The sequence below is a fragment of the Camelus dromedarius genome, chromosome Y (genome assembly GCF_036321535.1).
Source record: "Camelus dromedarius isolate mCamDro1 chromosome Y, mCamDro1.pat, whole genome shotgun sequence".
NCBI classification, from domain to species: domain Eukaryota; kingdom Metazoa; phylum Chordata; class Mammalia; order Artiodactyla; family Camelidae; genus Camelus; species Camelus dromedarius.
This window is the reverse complement of record NC_087473.1, coordinates 15,586,596-15,602,928: the sequence shown is the minus strand read 5'-3', so window position 1 is coordinate 15,602,928 and position 16,333 is coordinate 15,586,596. Positions and strand designations below refer to the sequence as shown.

General features: G+C 44.0%; 1 long non-coding RNA gene across 2 annotated transcripts in view; it reads left to right on the top strand.

Moving 5' to 3' along the window:
- LOC105086564 (uncharacterized) overlaps positions 1 to 16,333 on the top strand; it is a 482,576-nt gene that overhangs the window by 345,171 nt on the left and 121,072 nt on the right. For both annotated transcript variants that reach the window (XR_010379613.1, XR_010379612.1), the window contains one exon: positions 9,434 to 9,546. This is a non-coding gene — a long non-coding RNA (uncharacterized LOC105086564). The remainder of the gene's footprint in view (positions 1 to 9,433; positions 9,547 to 16,333) is intronic.

The window sequence follows — 16,333 nt, the reverse complement described above, 5'->3', positions numbered from 1 at the left end:
TTCAGATTTCTTCTGAATAGTCCAGAGGAGTAAACCGTTCATGGCACGGTCATTTAGGTATTCTCTTTCAAATGATAGATAAATCTTACCCGTGGGCATACACTAGGCTGTGAAAATGCCACGCTTTCTGCATTTGCCAGCTGCAGCACAGTGATTGCCTTATGAGATGCAGACTACACATTGGACACGAGTGTGGTGGGAAGGTTACTGGAAGATCCAATAATGTGTCAGGTTAAAATAAGGATACTTGTAGAGATGATGGAAAGAAAATGGGATGGTGGCCTGGAGTAAAAGGCTCGATGTCCCCTGTGTGTTCTTGACTATCAGAGAGAACCCTGCAGCCATCCTCCCGACGCTTAGGGGCCCTTGAGCACCCCTGGGTTGGTGTCTCCACCATGGTCTGAAGCCCGGAGGGTGCATCGTTACTCACTGCCTTGAGGAGAGATGGTCCCACTCGAGGGAGCTGAAGTAGACCTTCAGCTCCTGAGCCACTGAGCTCCACTTTGAAAATACAGCCTCCTTTTTATCACCTCCATCCTTCACATCTTCCCTCAGTTGGTGACTGAAAACAGCATTCAGATACGCTCCACAGGGCGGTCAGTGGTTTAAGATGAAGTCAGAGCATCAATCACCCTTCCATCCAAAGCCTGCCAGTGGCGTCCCCTGTCTCCCAGAACTAAAGGCATCTTTGCAGTGGCCCTCGAGGCTCTAGGTGATGGATCCGTGCCTCCCACTCAGCCCCGACCTCATCTCCTAGGATGTGCGTCCTGACTCACTCAGCTCAGCTACATGCTCTCCTTCCTCCTCAGTCGGGCAGCTCACTCCTGCCTCTGAGACGCTCCTGCTGCGTCCCTCTGCCCAGAGCGCTCTCTTCGAAGTTCCTGCGGGACTCACCCCTTAACTTCCCGCAGGCCCAGGCTCAAATGTCATTTTATCAGCAAGAGATTTCCCTGGCTACCCTCTGTAAAACGACCATCTCTCCTCCATCGAGCTCCATGTCCCAATGCACTCTGTAATTTCTCTCGTAGTCCTTGTCACCGTGTGTGTGTGTGTGTGTGTGTAAAGCTGCTGAAAGCCCCTGAGCTTAAAGGGGACCACTCAGAACACAGTCCACGGAATACTTTTTAGTGAATGAATACATGGCAGGGTTAACGTGGAGACTGCAGATCTCAAGGAGTTTGTAAGGGTCTGAATAAACAGGTGCCTCCGCCCTGGTAGATGCTGGATGCAGTGGAGGGGGTGGAGTTTTTCTGACCAAAGACCCACTGGAATTTCTAGGAGATATTTGCATTTCCCTCTCTTCACATATGGTACATTAAATAAGCAAAATAATTTTTAGATTGAGTTCTTAACCTCTATTTCAGATATCCCCAGGTGTTCAGGAAATTAATGGATATCACACTTAGGGACAAACATTCTGTGAAAGGAAAGACTGAATTAATGAAAGAAGAGAGTGCTACATTTAAAACATCAGGGCCCCCCAAAAACAACTTGCACTGATGGTTCTAAGATACACACACAGATGCACACAGCATTATGGGCTTAATTGTGTCTCCCTAAAATTGCTGCTTAAGCCCAAACCTCCAGTGTCTCAGAAAGCGACTGTATTTGGAGAGAGGGTCTTTGAAGACGTAATTGGGTAAAGCGACATCATTAGGCTGGTCCCTAATCCAGTAGGACTAGTGTCCTTATAAACAGCAGTGAGGACACAGAGAAAGACAGCAGGGGCGTGTGTGCACAGAGCATGGAAGGTCACAGCCAGGAAACCTCCCCTCACCAACACAGCAGGGCACTAAGTATGGGTGGCCTTGTTGCCACGCCATTACACGTCTGATCTCATAAGAAGTCAGTGAGGCTGGCATTTTCATTGGCCCTTTTTATATGAGGAACCCGAGTGTAGGTCCCCCAGGGTCCCAGAGATGGTGAGACGCAAAGCTGGGAAGGAAACTGGCTTTACTTTAACTCCACAGCCTTGACCCTGACGCCACGCCATTGCCTTCTGATGATATTTGAGGAAAAAAGCAAAAACAAACAAAAGTCGCAGGTCAGGGACCCAGACAGACACGTGTTCGAATCTTGGCTGTGCTTCTTCTAAGGCAGAGTTTGACCCGCACACGGTCACCTCGTCTGACGTGCCTGCACACGGGAAGCCCTCTGTACCATCTGCCTCTTTTAATATCAACTTACTTTTGTTAAAATACTATGAGATGATGTCTCTGTCTGCCAAGAGCTTTGCAGAATATACTTACCCAGAATCACATGGAACCCGAAACTACTGGCCGAGCGGAATTTTCCAGTGATGCTGTTGCATTTTGCATCATTACTTACATGCTTTAAACTAGTTAAACTTGAATTGTTTTAGAATATGAGCCTTTAGGTCAGCTGGTGAAGCTTTCCATAAATGTCATCATACACTGTGAAGCGGGGAAGATACTTATATTAAAATGAATATCGGCCTACCTATTTGAGACTTACAACGGCTGTTATGAATTTATTCCGGTCAGAATTACCCAACTTTGCAAATTCAGCACCTCATCTCCTGTATACTATCAAAGGACCATTTTCTTTCCTGAGAAAGCTATAAGATATATTAGAAAAGATGAGAGAGCTGTTACGGTCAGGTACAGTGTAATTCTACCGGGTAACATTGCCTTTGAAACACTGCTATATTATGTGATCAGGGTAATCATTTTTGTAAAAGAAGATAGTTCGCTTTTATGTTTCCAGTCATTGCTATGCTTCTCAATAGCCTCAGGCTTCCTCTTTTTTCCTCAGGAAAGGGCGGAAAAGTGTATCTCTCTCCATTGTTTTGCTGAAATGCATAATATATGAAAATGTAGATGTGAATGGGATTCTGGAGGGAAAAAAAATGAACTAGGTTTTTGGCTCCTTTCCAAAAACTGCCTTCATATTGGTTTTTGTTAAAATGGAACATTTCATAACATGCTAGGTAAGGGAAACATTAGAGTTTTAAGAATTATCATTATGTTCTAGGCATAACATATATAAACAGTGCACAGCTTTAAATGTGACATTCACTGATACTCCACATACGGATGTACTTACTGTCACCAGCATGCTGGTCAAAACAGAGACATTTCCGAGACCCAGAAGTTTCCCACCTGCTCCTTCTTAACCGGTATCATCCTGTTAGCTGGAAGCTGCCTCACTCTCACATGTGCTCCCGTGGGTTGGTTCAGCCTTCCCTAAACTGCAGAGGAGTGGGGTCAGACGGGGCACAGGGTTTAGCTTCTGGCTTTGTCTGCTCACCACTCCATCTGTGAGAGTCATTCCTGGTGTTGTGTGCAGCCATAGTTCATCCTGTTTATGTTATTTCTTGGTAATATTTTTTTGTGAAAATGCACCATAATTTTTTTTTCATCCACTGTATTTGTGATGGATATTTGGGTTGTTCCAGTTTGGGGCTATCGTGAGAAGAGGCACGATGAACACACTTGTACTTCTGTTGGACCTGCATATTCCATTGTCTTGGTTTACACCTAGGAATGAACTGTGTGGGTGTTTGTGGGGTACACAGGCACTTGGCTTTAGTGGACACTACCAAACAGCTCTCCAAAGTGACTGGGCCAGTTCACACTCTCCCAAGTAGGTTCACGGTCATGTCACTTACTTGAGGTTGTCAATCTTTTTTTTTTTTTTTTTTTTTTAACAATTTCATTCATTCTAGTAGCTGGGTAGTGGTATACATTCTTGCATTCTGGCTTTCATTTGTATTTTCCTGGTGAGTGATCATGTTAAGTAGCTTTTCCTGTGCTTTTTGACCATTTGGAAATCCTCATTTGCAGTGTCGGTTCAAGTCTTTTGAAAATGTTTAATTCAGTTGTCTTTTCGTATGGATTTGTAGGAGTTCTTTATATAGTCTGGATACTGGTCCTTTTGGGACTATCATGTCCTTTCCCCCGTGTTATCCTTTAACTCTCCTACTGATGTCTGCTGATGAACTAAGGCTCTTAATTTTAATGTAAAACAATTTATCAGTTTTCTGTTTTGTGCCTAGTGATTTTTGTATGCTGTTTAGAAGCTGTTTTACACCTCGAGTTCATAAACATAGTCTTCTTTTTTTTTTTTCTACAACTTGTACTATATATGTTTTACAAATGGTCTGTGATTTATTTTATATGCATTTATTTGAGGTGTAGAGGTAAAGATTCCTTTTTCAAAAATATTAACATCCAGTTGAACTAAAATAACTGACTTAATCGACGATCTTTTCCTCTAATGAATTGCTATGGCACTTTTTCATAAATACGTTGACTGTATCAGTGGGTCATCCAGATTCTGGATGGTTTTCCACGGATCTTTGTTGTTCCTTTGTGCTTCTCTCTTGGCTTCTGTGGCTTCACTGTATGTCTTGATAGCCGGTAAATTATGCCCGTGACGTTTGCTCTTCTCTAAGATTACCTTGGCTAATCTAGGCCCTTTGACTGTCTCTCAGTTGCCACAAAAACCTTGGGGTAATATTGATAGCGATTGTGTTGAACCTATAAATCAAGCTGGGAAGAACGGGTGCGTTAAAAATATTGAGTCCCGCAAGTCAATAAACATGATAAATTTCTCTATTTAGGTCCTCTTTAAATTCTCTCAGCATTTTGTGTTGTTTCCTGTGTGAAAGATCTCCCATAATTAGATTTATTTCTTGGTATTTGGCACCTTTGGTGGTGCTGTAAATTATATGTGTGTGTATTTATTTGTTTGTTTCCTTGCATTTCAGTTTCACAGTCATCGTTTGTGTCATTTTCAGGTTCTCCTAAATCATGAAAAAAGGTTATGTGACCTTCACCTTTGATCAAGCTAGTAATAATTGAAGTAATTTTTCAACTCTTCCTTCACTGCACATTTATCAAGACAGACAGCATTCTACGTCCATCTTCCTAGCATATCCCTTGTTTTTAAGCCTATTACAGTTACAGCTATTTCTCAGTGACTTTTCATGGCAGCCCCCAGTGAATCTTCTGTTGTATTTCATACCACTTCATCCACACACTGTTTAGCACAGCTCTGATCATAGCATTCTCTTATCAGTTCTTCTTAGCGTTCTCGTATTTTTAATTGTGTCATTACTCCCATTTTTCCAGCTTTATCTCTGTCTCTTCCTCTTTATGTGCTTCAGACGCTAAAGCAAACCATCCACCGTTACACAGCTTAGATGTGTAAAAGATGTGACCTTTGCTCAGGACACTTGATGCTTATGGAATCTCCATCCATATCTGTTGGTTCTGTATCCCTCCCTCAAGAAATGTGTAGATCACAATTTGATTTAAAATAAGATGTTTTATGAGCCGTCAATTAAAGATAATTAAGTGCTTCATAGAAAGCAGGAAACGCTTTCTGGAATCACACAGCACACGTTTTTCACTGTTCCCCAGAGACTACTCATTTAAGGAGCCATTTTCCCCAAAACGTCTTCTGACACCGTCCAGCCCACCTTTGAATGCCTCATAGCATTCTGCACAGTCTTTGGCTCATGGTCGATACTTAATACATATACGCTGACTTAAATTTTTTTTAATTTATTTTTTTATTGAAGTACAGTCAGTTACAATCTGTCAGTTTCTGGTGTACTGCACAGTGTCCCAGTCGTGCATATACATACATATATTGGTTTTCATACTAAATTTAATGTTGATAAATGCAGATGGAATACGACCATGCACCGGGCTACCTTTTCTGTCTGGGTTTGGCCAGCCATGGGTCCCTGAGCAAACCTTTTGAAGCCCTGAAACAAAAAACAGGCAGAACTCCATTCTGCTCTGGCTAGAGCATCACTGAAGAATTCTGAGCCTTCACTTTGTTTTTTTAAAGCATATAATTTATGTGCATGATAAAACAGCCCTTTGTCTTCCCAAGTCCACATTCTTAATGCAGCCGTCAAAGTGCATTCTCAGTAAATTGCTTTGATGAACATGCCAGACCAGTTAGTTTCTTCTAAGGGGAAGAGAAGAAAGAAGGGGTAAAAAAAAAAAAAACTTTGCACAAGGGAAAAAAAGAAAGTAAATAGAACAGGTCTAGACTTTACTGCATATTTTTACATCCAAGGTGGCAAATAATTTGGCTTAACCTCTCATGAGCCAGGATTCTACCTCAAAATTTGCAATTCAAAAGGTCTGCTTTCGCCCCACATAAGCACCCATTAACAGGTCTCAAGCATGCACGGACTTGACATAGTTTTAAATGTACAGCTGGGAAAGCAGTGCTCAGCTTGACAACCCTGAGGTCTGGCACTTGGAGGTTCCATGCAAATCTCTTTCGTAGCGATCCCCGCAGCAAGATCTCACCCGTGGGACTTCGAGGACTGGGTCCTGGATAGTTTTGAAGCGCCTTTTCTGTATGCAGGACCTGGTGTAGCTAAGAGGACCCAGTAAAACTCCCTGCATGTATTTTCCTAGAGTATTTCAAAGAAAATTGTTAGTTTCCTGCCCCCCCCCCCCCCAGGGGCGGTGGTGGTCTCTGTGGCAGTGTTGGAAAACAGAGTAGCAGAGAGATGCATTTGCTGTCTCTGTACCCGCTGGAGCTTTGGGTGAGCTGAGACTTAGCCTCCCCCTTTTTGCCCTCATGAAATTCAGTTCTGGGGATGAAGACATATTGCAGAGGTGACGCTAGGCTGTTCTTGACAGTGCCCTGCCTTCCAGTTGCTCCTTGGATGACGGGGGATCAGCTGGGCCAGTCCCTTCTGCATACCAAATTAGTCTTCAGAGAAGTGAGGCTGGGGCAGTCTAGGGCCCTGGCTCTGAGCCCCCAGCCCCATACAGACTGACTCAACTCTGTCTGTTCCTTGCGTCGTTTCCAACTTGTTACTTAAAGCCTCTTTGGTCACTGGCAACCCATCCTTCCTGGGGGACTAGAGCTGTGGTTCACTCCTCACGGCCCCCAGTGCCTGGCGCAGGGAGTCCTTGCCCCTGGGCACGTTCATATGGGTTCCTTCTTTTCTCTTCCCTGAGGTTAGACTTTGCTTGCCGTGGGCCCTTATTCAAGGAAATTAAGGAAATTTGAGACCTTTTGCATCAATGTTCATTTCACAAGCAACCTGTGAAGGGATGGCAGCTCCTGGTTCGTTATTTCTGAATACGCGTGTGTTACTGGGACGCGACGTGGCTCTCCCTTGACCTGCAGTCTGAGTGGCTCTTGTTACGGTGATGTTAAGTCTAGACACAGTGCTGCCACAGAGCGTCGTCCTGAGTCCCTCCACCAGTTACTCGGGGACCCGGAGGGGTGCGGCCCCAGCTGGTGAAGGAGTCTGTGGCCCGCCCTCCACCCCGACGCACCTGGCCTGAGTCCGGGCCGCCTCCCTCCCTCCTTTGACATCACTGTCAAGTGGGGCTAATATTTACCTTCTCCCGAGTTACGCTCTTACGTGCTTTGCATACTCACGTTGGTATTTGCGACGTTCCTCAAGTTCCAGAGATTCCTGTGCGAGCCTGAAGTGTGGCAAAGGACGATGGGCTTGGAGAGCTGTGTAAATGTGCAGCGTGGGGCACTTCAAAGCTGGGTCATAAGAGCACTCGTCTCAGGCGATTCCAAAGCTTCCCTGTGCTTCCTTTTACAGCCATTTGCCAGGGGTTTGGTTGACGTATTGTGACTCAGTTAAGTTCCAGGAGTCTCTGATTGTTACAATTAAAAGGACTAAATGAGATTATTTTTAATATGGCTCCCATGTATTGATGCTGGATTTACTTGTGACCAGTGAAAAATCCTAAGCCTGATCTGCACTGGAATATAAAGCATTCATTCTTATCAGATAATACATACCTCTCCGTCTAAACCCTGTGGTTTCACGAAATAAGCTGAATTTTTCTCCTTGGACAGAATATCTGAAAACAACATGGGACCTTAGCAAATCCAGTATGGCCAACATTTGGCTCAGCTCTCGTACTGAGACCTAAAGGTTCTCTGTTTGCATTGTTCCATTTAAACGTATTATTTCCCAGGTATTTAAACGTAAGCAGTATGATTATGTAAGTCGACACAGGTTCACAAACATTCCCTTATCTTGGGTATTTTTCCACCTCGCAAGAGGATTCATGAAAGTTTGGTTATGGGCTTAAGTAAAGAGTCATAATAAGCAATCTATTATTTTGTAGGTTTGTATCAAATGTCCCAAATTGTTTTAGTTACTCATAGAACAAACACTGAGCACTGACGTATTTGTCCCATGGAGGAAATGCTCTGTGAGACTCTGGCGAGGGAATTGCTGGGAAGTTTCTGGGCATTCCTGGGGACTGCGTGCACCCTGATTTCATTTCTGTGTGGTTTTGTTTGTTGCTCCAAAACATTACAATCAGGAGCCAAGTATTCAAGAAAGAAGATTTGGACAATGTTTATATTCTTGTGTGGATCATGTTAGACACCAAAAGATGCCTGTGAAAGTGGATTGCAGGCGATCTTGTATGTAATTTATACATATATGTAGTTTATATAATTTTATTTACATGTATGTACTTTATTTACAAGTAACACATACAATCACAGCATGTTGTACATGTGATGCTACATGATCTCATCTCTCTGTATAATATTAGCTTTATAGCAAAACAGACAAAATGGAAGACCAGTGGTTATGAAAAGCCCACAGTGTTTCTACCTGCAACACCTCACTGAAAGCTCAGTAAGCCCCAGGTTTGTTCCCGTCAGCAGCCCACGTGCAAGGCCAGACTTTCCATCCTTCTGGAATCCTTGCTGCAGGCCCGGCGTTCCAGTTCTAGGCCGCATCACTTGCCCTGAACGCAAGGAGGAAACATTTTACCGAGTTCCGCTTAGCTTGTCAGACCCTCTCACTTCCGATATGAGTTAACGTGGACTCAGAAAGAAGAGAGATGAATACAAAGCAGGTTCTCAGGGTGCCAGACCAACATCAGGTCTGGTTTAAAGCCAGAGAAAGAAGCTTCCTAACAGTGACTCTTCACGTTCTGGCCCCTAAGTATGAGTGTCCAAAGAGGCAAAGGACAGCTTCAGAGACTTCAATCAGTTCAGTCCCTGAAAGGGTTGAAATGGCCCTTGACAAGTGATTATTCCAGGTCTTTTAAAGACTGGGGCTAAATTACCATTTGACATTTTAAATTATTCTTCAGGAAGGTAGTTGTAAATAATTGCCTAGCCGTTTGTTATTTTTCTTACATAGTCACTTCATCTTGAAACTGCAGAATGCTATCAGTGAGGAAAACTGTTTCAGGTAGAATAAAATCTGACTAATGGCCAAGATAGGAATAAATAATCATCTATCCATGATTTCGTTCTGTTCCTACGTCCCGTAATATTCTGCATTTTAGGAGGTTATTCACTGTATTCTGCATCAGTCCAAAGGAAAAATGCAGGGGCTATTCCGAGTGATGACATTATTGTCTCAGTCTGTTCAGGCTGCTGTACAGAGTGCCATGGACTGGGTGGTTTACCAACAACAGACATTTGTCTCTCACAGTTCTGGAAGCTGGAAGCCTGAGGTCAAGGCGCCAGTGGATTCAGTGTCTGCTGAAGGCCTGCTTCCTGGTCCATAGACAGCCGTCGTCCTGCCGTGTATCCATGCAGTGGAAGGTATGAGGGGGCTCTCCGGGGTCTCTTTTCTAGGGGCACTAATCCCATTCATGAGGGCTGCACCGTCATGGTCTCATCCCCTCCCACAGGACCCGCTTCCTAATACCATCACATTGGGGGTTAGGATTCCAACATGGGAGTGGAGGTGGGGTGGGGACACAGCCAGTAACTGTTCTGTGTGGTGCGCGGAAAAGATGCTCCTGTACGTGTCGTATGACCGCTCTGACAAGCGCAGCCAGCCTGTGCGGGAGACAGCGGGGGTGCCCGATGTAAAACACAGATACTAGCAAAGAAGTGTGTGAACGCCCGGACTTAAGGAACTAGATGTTGAGAGTTGTTGGCTTCTCAAAATAACACATGTGTGGGCAGCTGTACAAAAAGGGGTTAAAAAAATGTGTGGTTGATGGATTATCTGGGAAAATGTTGCTTAAGTTGCTTCCTCAACGTGAATAAGGAACGGCTGTTTTAGGAGGTAAGTGTTCATTAACTCGCTTACCTGTTTTACAATGAGTATTTTAAAATGTGTGGTTGATTGCCTGCAAAATGTTGTTTAAGTTGCCTCTTCAACATGAAAAAGGAACGGCTGTTGCAAAAGGTAAGTGTTCATTAACTCACTTATCCCTTTTACAATGAGTATTGATTTGTTTGGTGTCTGTCCTGTGCAAGGATTGGGTTAAGCATTAGAGAGAAAAATAGCAAACAAAACGAATTTCCAAGCAAACTGCATAGTTCCTCCCTCCCTTTACCAACTCTTGGTAAAGACAAATGTTAAGCAAACGGTTTTTAGAATGTGAGTTATGTATGTGTTACCCGACATGAAGGAGTCACCCGTGTGACTTCTATGTGGGAAAGTAGGTCATTTTCTGTGACAGTGACGCTTGAATTGAAGTCAGAAAAAGTTAAGTGAAATTTTTACGTCAAGACCAAGTCATCCAGGCGAGTTCTTAACCAGACGCATGTGGACACTGATGCTCTGAGGTGGCCGAATTCAGTGGTGCTAAACTCGGGACCGAGGTCTCAGTTTTTCCTGCTCCACATCTAGCTAAGTTTCTTCCCATCACATCGTGTTTTCTCTTCCAGTCTGCTTAGTTTAGGAACAGTAGCTTAGAAATGTTGTATTTGATTGCAGTGTCTTTGACTTACGCTTTGGAATTCTCGTTTGGTTTTCTTCTGTGTAGATTTAACTTATGTAAGTGTGTTTACTTCTTGATTAAGGTAAATTATTATTTAATCAAAGTGCGTCAACCAAATCCTAAAAAAAAAAACACAAAACCCCCCTACGCCATTTTATATTACTTACTGCTATTCTTTTAAAATAGCGAAGGAAAACTTGTACCATCCAAGAAACATTGCAGCTCAGGACGAATTTGACCTCCCCAGACATATTTTAAGACACTCACATATGTGTGATAATTTTTTCTTTTTCCCGACAAGAACAAAAACAGATTTATCTAGAGATTTATTAGCAAAACATGCTTTTGTGGCAAAATTAGCATGAATCTAACCTCTGAGATTTACACAAACAAAACAAGAAATTAAAAAAAAAAAAGAAACTTTCCAGTTAACCTCTCGTTCGCAAGATAGAGCATATTTCAAAAATCCTCTGTGCGCGAGGGACTTCGGCGTCTGTTTAGACGTTGGATGATTTGGGGTTCTTCCGTGAAAGGATTTTTAGGTCTCCTTTGGAAATGAAAACAGACCTAAACTGTGAAAACGGAAATGCTTAAAAACAAAGCTTGTAATTCTGCTTTTGCTCCTTACAGCCGTGTAAATGGTAAGCTTAGTTGGGGTTGAAAAGTGAAAGGAAGAAACACAGATATGTTACTGGCTTGTACACCGTGCAGCCACAGTGAATTGTGTAAGCCTAGGGAGTGAAAAGGAAGCAAGATTGTCACGTTTCTGCTTCCGGACTGAGATTTCATTGTATGTAATTTTTTTTTGTTGTTTTGTTTTGTTTTTGCTCCACTGGGATTTTATCGCCAACTAATGCTGAAACGATTGTGCGTGCGGAGTGGGCACACGTCTCATCAGTATTTATTCTTAGCAAGATTATGCCTTTTCCCAAACGTAGTACAATAATGCCAAAAATGTAGGAGTCTTAGGTTATTCTAGGTCAAAATCGCATTTACCGTGAGTCCTTGTAGGAGCTGTCTATCTAAACGGCTTTTCCAGAAAAAAGTTCAGTCCTCCTGGAACTTCACACAGGGGTGAGTTAGAAGATAAAATGTGTTGAAAGGTCCAGGAGACCTATGTAGATGGTGATGCCAGTGTAATTCCGCTGGATGGGAAACTGGGAAAGAAAGCATGCTTGGGGAAGAGTGAAGCACGTGCCCCGTAGACGTACACGTCCTCTGTCCGGAGCAGCTTTGCCTACTCTCCAGCTCAGTCCTGGGGGGAGGTCAGCCTCACCTTGACGCCTGGATCCTGGTGAGGCCTGGGGGCATTTTAGAAGCCCAGTGCTATACTGTAGTTGAGATTTGGAACTGCTCTTGCTAAAGGTGCCCTGAGGGTCTGCAGTGGTCCATCAAACTGGCTCTCGTCCCCGGTCTCAGATGCGAGCCGGGTTCCCTGCTCAACAGGGAACCAGCAGTAATGCTTCAGAGCACAGCCCTTCCTCTGTCCCTGTCCTGAACCATCAGACCCTCCCGTCCTTTCCCCATCAGTGTCCCTGGGCCTCCCCCCATACCCAACCATCTCCTTAGGGACATATCACTAATACCCACTGATTCCTAGAATTTTCAGGCCAGGAAGAGCCAGATGCTTCCTCACGTGGGTTTCCAGGAGGTGGGAGGAGGAAGGGGTTCAGGGATCATCTCGCCTGGAATCACGCTGCTTATAAGAACGGTGGGCTTGTGAAAGGGGACGTGTGGCCACAGACAGTTTCTGGAGCCCCCGGATCTACAGGAGGAGCACTTTCTAACACAGTCCTTTGGGGCAAAGAAAAGCAGAGCTGGCAGACACGTGGAACCTGTCTGCTCTCACCCCACTTCCCTGCCAGAACCAGGGACGAAGTCCAGTCTGCCGAAAACTTCATTGAGCTGGTGTTGGCACAGGTTGAGATTGAAACGTGCTTCATTTTACATAATCAGACCTCAAGTATTTAAACAATAGTCCTCCTGGAACTTCACACAGGGGTGAGTTTGAGGACAAAAATGCATTGAAAGGGTCCAGGACACCTCCTACGTAGATGGCCATGTCATTGGCAGATTTGAGTGCATTTCCTGTTAAATCATGTGTCTTCCCTGATCTTGGTCACATCTCCCCACCAGGGCTCCACCCAGAGCAGAGGTTAATTACTTCCAGGAGGCTATTTTACCAAATGATTCCTGATGGGGAAGGGGACATTTGAGACACTGACTGGACAACTTAATTTGTGGGCAGATACTCATTCTGGTGGGAGCAGCAGGCCTGTGTTAGACATTTCATGCTGCACACAGCTCAGGAGTGGCACATAGCTAGGAACCTTATGTGGTTCTGGTTATGTGGTTTCTGGGAGAGGAAATACCGTGTGTTTTACTGGAAGAGCACCTGAGGAGGGAGTCAACTTTGGGTAAGGAAAAACACACTGAGCTTCTGGAAGCTTCTAGAAGCTTCTAGAATCTGAAAAGCATGATTTCCAGAGTTGTTGGTGCTTCCGTGTCATAATGACTTGTACAATTCATGTTACCCTCCCCAGAGGGCAAGGAGACAGACAGAAATCAAGCAAAGAAAACCCACTTTTCTCAAGTTTGTTTTACTGGGGGTTTGTTTTGTTTTGTTCTGTTTTTTAAAGGAAAGTTTGAAAATAGTAGTGTGGATTAGCCAAGGTTAGACATGCTGCTGTTTTCACTGGAGCAAGGATGGTCATGTCTGTGCCCTGCCCTCAGAGAGCTCACAGTCTGTTGCAGGGGAGACACACTGTGAAGCGTCACTATTTGTAGAGTCAGTATTTGCGGGTTACCTCACTTGCTTACGTGTATCTGTAGCCCCCAGACCAACACTTGCCCTGTACCTGTCATCATCCGTGGACAAGCACGTGGCGAAAATTCTTAGTGGAGCAGCTCCCGTGGTCCCCCTGAAGTCAGAGCTCTGCCTGACTTTCTCAGCTCGCCTACTCCCAACAGGTGTCCTTAACTGGTCTAAAAAGTTGCTCACATTTTTGTGATTTCGGCTGACGATTTCGCTGCTTAAAATGACTGTGGGCGTGGTCTGAAGTCCCAGGGTGGTGTTCCTCCTTGCGGGAAGACGGTGGTGAGTCTCATGGAGAAAGCACGAGTCAGATAAGCTTCGTTCGGGGATGAGCTAGAGGGCTGGTGGGCGTGCGCTCAGTGTCAGTGTGTCAGCAATATCGCTCCAGTACGGGTCTTCCTGCGGAAATGTGTGAAACGAGGTTACGCACTGATCCAGGGATGCAGTGTTGGGCCTGGAGCTTGCAGGCATCTGACCGGTGATTCCTCCAGGAGCAATGGTCCAGTGTCCCCTAATTCATTGAGTGTGGTGCTTTATAGAACAGTAACACCAGAGGGGAGGAGGGTTGGCTCTGTGTATGCATGCAGCCACGTTACTGGGCTACAGGAGACATACACGGGTGTCATGGGGACAGAATAGCCTCACCCAGAAAAGGGAGGGCGCTGTGAGGCCCAGCCTAACTGTACCTCAGAGCCATAAAACCCAGCCCTAGAAGGCCATCTGCTGTCTTGGTGACCACGCCTACCTGTAGCTTGATTCTCCCACCAGCTGACGAGTCCCTGGAGTAGTGACCGTTATCTAGATAATTTTGGTCCGCTGACAGCTAAACTATAGAAAGGAGATTGAAAATATTCTCCTGGATACTGTAATACCAAAGATTTCACATAGATGGAGCCTTGTTTTGTAGAAAAGGCCCTTCAAAAGATACTGCAAATGCCAAATGTGACCAAAGTGAGATTAGTGTTGTGTTTTAAATATTAATGCAAAGAGCCAAATAAAATCTTGGCTCATAGAAACTTGTTTCCTTTTTCCCAGTGTTCCCTTTGTACGATAAATTACCTGGCCAAGAGCCAGAGTGATGTTTTGAAAATATAAACTGAGGGGGTAGAGACAGATGAACAGGTGGAGCACAGAAGAGTTTTAGGGCCGCGCAGGGATTCTGGATGACACTCTAACGCTGGATACATGTCATGATACCTTTGTCCAAACCCACAGACTGTTCAGCACCAAGCGTGAGCCCTAATGTTAAGTGTGGACTGTGGGTGACCATGATGTGTCAGCACAGGGTCTTCACTTGTAACAAATGTATCATCTGGTGGGGGATGTTGATACGGGAGTGAGGGTATGTGCATGGTGGGTATATGGGAACCCTCTGTCCCTTCCTCTCAGTGTTGCTGTGAGTCTAAAACTGCTATCTAAATACCTAAATAATTTAAAGTCAAGTCTAATACATGTTACATATATGCATATATTCACATACTAGGTCAAGCTGCTCTCTTGTTTCTAAATCTTGCATTATCCTTAAAGGAAGGTCTACATTCCTTCACATAACCTGGCCCAAAGCTGATCAGATCTCATCTCCTGTCACTATCCTTCTATTATTAGCAGATACAGGTACAGGTACTCTGAGATGCGAAGCTTAAATAGCTATTTTTTAAAAGAATATAAAACGACAAAATCTGAAGTTCAGTGCAGGGTCTTAGAATAGAAGGAGCCTTCCAAAGACTCATTAGTTTTATGGTAAATTCAGTATCAGTCATTAATCCACTGCCAAACTGGCGTTCTTTTAAAATGTTCATTGAAGAGGCCAAACCCATTCCCAGCTCGAAGTGCTCATGTTAGCTCCAAGTTGGATCCTTCTCATCATTCAGCCACCGGAAGTGTCAGCTTTTCAGAGATGAGGCCTTGGGTGCCACATCTAACGTATTTCACACACACCCCAACTCCTAAGTCAGTCCATGTGCTGTTGTGTTGTTTCATCTTTTCACGCTCTGGAGTTGCACTGTGTTATGTTACATTATGTTGTGACATTGTTAACCTTACGATGCATAGGTTGGTTTGGAGCAAATACAGATTGAATGAATGAATGAACGAATGAATACAGGAGTAAACTTACCTGTACTTAAAGAGCACTTCATGCAGCGTTATATCCCGGAAATCTAAAGATTGGGTCGTGTTCACCTTAGTAAACATGTTGATGGGGATGGTCACAGTGACAAAGCAATGAGATTCTCTCACTAGTGCACAAAAACAGACTGTCTGAAAAGACAGTCTTTTTAACAGAATTCCTTGGTGAAATCAGAAGTGCTTACTGCTTTCTTAATCTGAGAGTTGACAACACTCATCTCGGCCTCAGCTAGGCACAGAGGCAACAGAAGCCTTCGTAGGCACAGTCAGAACTAAGAGAAGTGTTCTGTCATCCCCAGAATGTTTAAACAACTCATGGAAGTGCTAGCTACTAAAACCTTACGGGAAACTTTGAAAGGATTCAAAGAATTCACTTGTGAAAGATACTTGTATAAAAAAGTTTCTATACCCAAATAACACTCAGGAAAAAAGTATGTAAGAAATAGGACATTCATACTTGCAAACAAAATAATTACATTCCCAGGAGTAAACGTAGCAAGTACTATGAATGAAAAATATGAAGGAAGCCATAAAGATACGAAAATTAAAGTGCTTCAGAACTCGGAGGCATAAATTGTCACCGAGATGGCGCAATATTGTGGAAATGTTGATACTCCCTGAATTAATCTCTAAAAATTCAAATCAACCCCAGCCAGATCCCCTTTGTTGACTTTTAAGTTTCATCTGGAGTGAAAGAAAAGCCAGAAAAATA